Source organism: Coptis chinensis, chromosome 7 (assembly GCF_015680905.1).
Source record: "Coptis chinensis isolate HL-2020 chromosome 7, ASM1568090v1, whole genome shotgun sequence".
NCBI lineage: Eukaryota > Viridiplantae > Streptophyta > Magnoliopsida > Ranunculales > Ranunculaceae > Coptis > Coptis chinensis.
In genome coordinates, this window is record NC_141462.1 from 67296179 (window position 1) to 67299027 (window position 2849).

At 39.0% G+C, this 2849-nt stretch overlaps 1 long non-coding RNA gene across 1 annotated transcript; it reads right to left on the bottom strand.

The window, feature by feature from the left end:
• Nucleotides 1-234: 234 nt before the first annotated feature.
• LOC147488483 (uncharacterized) lies at nt 235-1646 on the bottom strand. Its single transcript, XR_015201555.1, has 3 exons — nt 1416-1646; nt 1237-1318; nt 235-1095 (listed from the first exon to the last, which is right to left on the bottom strand). It is a non-coding gene; the product is annotated as an uncharacterized LOC147488483 (long non-coding RNA).
• Between the last annotated feature and the right edge of the window lie 1203 nt (nt 1647-2849).

Sequence of the window (2849 nt, forward strand, 5' to 3'; positions counted from 1 at the left end):
GTTGAAGAGAGTCCCTGGAAGATTGATGGGCATGGAATTGTACCCCTTCTCCAGTACACAATAACAACTCCTGAGCTCTTCTCTATACATAATCTCATCCTTGCCAAGTATTGAAAGTAGTGCCACATTAAACGATATCGCAACAAGACGCATAAAAAACAATAATCAGATGAATTCAAACTCCCACTGTGAGCTTGTAACTCTCAATAGAGAGAGAGAGAGAGAGAGAGAGAGAGAGAGAGAGAGAGTACTAATACACTTAATCACGCACCGTCTTCATTTCTTGGAAAGTGTTGATGAACTGAGCAGTGTCCCAGGAGCGAAGAGAACTGAGAGCCAATTTCTCAACCTGGGGAATGATATTCTTGATAACATTCTCTTCGAGACCGCATGCATTGTAGTACCTTTCAAGCTGTTTGAGTTCTTTGCGCTGTATTATTTGACAGAGATTGAAGTCTTCGACAACCAATTCTAGGAAATAATTGTTGTCAACATTGATAGGCCTGACACCACCAAAGAAAGCAATAGTTACGTAATGTGGTCAACTCACCAATATCACCATAACTAAATCCAAACAGGGCAGCAGCATAATATCCATTCACTGCCTCGCTGGTACTTTCTTGATTCCGCCCATCCCCGAATTCAGTCACTCCACCGGCTCATGAATGCAGCTTCCACAAATCAAAGTTTCTTAACTGCGGATAATTAGAATTAGCCTGCCTATCCAAGCTCATGAAATCAGCAATCAAAGAGTACGCTTGAGGTTTATACTTGCTACCCCATGCCAGATCAATCTTCGCAAGCACTGCAATACCATAAAGAAAATATCCCAAATGGTAATGATGATTCATTATACACTCCAAACCCGAAATCAGCACCAGAATCGTTGCAAGTGTTGATCCAACATCAGTAACACAAGCATCACCATAACTAAATCCAAACAGGGCAGCAACATAATATCCATTCACTGCCTCGCTGGTACTTTCTTGATTCCGCCCATCCCCGAATTCAGTAACTCCACCGGCCCATGAATGCAGCTTCCACAAATCAAAGTTTCTTAACCGCGGATAATTCGAATTAGCCTGCCTATCCAGGCTCATGTAACAAAAAATAAAATCACAACTCAGGAACCATATTAACAAAAATATCGATTAAATGCTAGGCATGAAACAACGAATACTTCAAAAGTTCATACATCTAAAAACAAAACTAAAACCGAGATTGAAAAGTAGATACCTAAGTTAATTAAGGACGCCAAATCATGTTGGATATGAGAAGACCCCTACGAATACTCCATCTCCAGGAAATAGATAATAACCTAACAAAAAAAAAGCCACAAAGTAATTAAATAGATCTTACAAAGAGTTTGAGTGGTTCAATAGATCAAGGGGAAAATGGAAAATCAAAGAGATTACCATGCCCTGTCCCTAAGAGTATCTCGGGTACCAAATAATCAGGTGTGCCTACAACCGAACCCTTTTGCCTTCTTTCACGCTGATTTAAGTGCTCGGATGCAGATAGCTGAGGTTCATCTTCTTCAAGTAGTGTCGTCACACTAACTGCTGGACCAGACAAATCATCGGTGTTGTTGATAAGACCAACCTTTGATAACCCAAAGTTCGTTAACTGTTCCCAATCACAGTCAGCTAGGTAAGAATTTTACTGGTTCAAAAGCTTCCAAAATATGACGAAAAAGATGAGGATATTCAAGAATTAAGAATGCTCAACACAAGGTCATTGGATGGAGCAACATACATGAGAAAAATTTACAAATCAAAGAAGAGTATTAAAGAACCGAAATGATCACCATGGCGATCACCAATAAGAATCTATAGCAACTTGAAGCCTTTTTTTATTCCTGCGGGTTTCTCGGTAATAGCTTTTGCAATAGGAACAAAGACTCTATCATAGATGGGAATGAAGATGACAACAGAAAGGCTAATAAAAGTTTGGAGGGCAGCTACTGGTAACTTGAAGTTCGATCCTATTGATCTGTCCATAATCCTGCCTTGCTTGGTGAAGAAGGTTGAGGACTGTGCAAATACAATGCCATAAATCAAACAAGTATCCCAAATTGGAGCTAAACGCTAACACCGCCTTTGCTTATTCCACCTGAGTAATGCTACAAACTTCCCAATCATCTGAAGTGACAACTGCTGAACTCATTGCTTTGTCAAGGAACCTGACAAGGCCGGATTAAAAGTTTTTTTAGTATGTTAGTCTATTAGTTTCCAAATACTAAGCTTGAGACATTTTTTTAGTATGAAGTGACACTTACCGATGTAGTTAGTAAGTGACATTTTTTTCAAGTGCAAACTGTACTAAACTTGAGATCTAATTCGTGCGGCAGCTGGATCTGTGGATCAGTAGTAGCATTCTAATGCATGGGTCGTGAAATGAATTGAAGGGTCCTACTCTTATAGTGTTATGATCTAGCAAAAGTGGACTTCTGCTCAGTTTATCAGGGTGTTTTTCTTTATAGAATCACACTCATTATGCATAATGTGGGCACAAATGAACAAAATAGAACATGAACCTCTTTTAATTTGCCATGCACTACGGAATTCTAATCATTCTCAAAAGAAGTGAAATATATATACTTCTCTTACTTGAATTGGTTCTGGTTGATGAGAATCCATTGTCGCTCATGTAAAAGAGGTGAATCATTCAACACATCATCCAAAACAAGTCTTTGCAAGCTCTTTGTGGGAACTGACTTGTTTTCCATCCATTCTGACTCTTTTATCGCAGTCTTCATCAATGTAAGCCACTGTGACAGAAAGTTTCTTCAAATCACTCTCTTTATATGCATTCAAGAAAAATGTACATAAAGACTGAAACGAAAACAT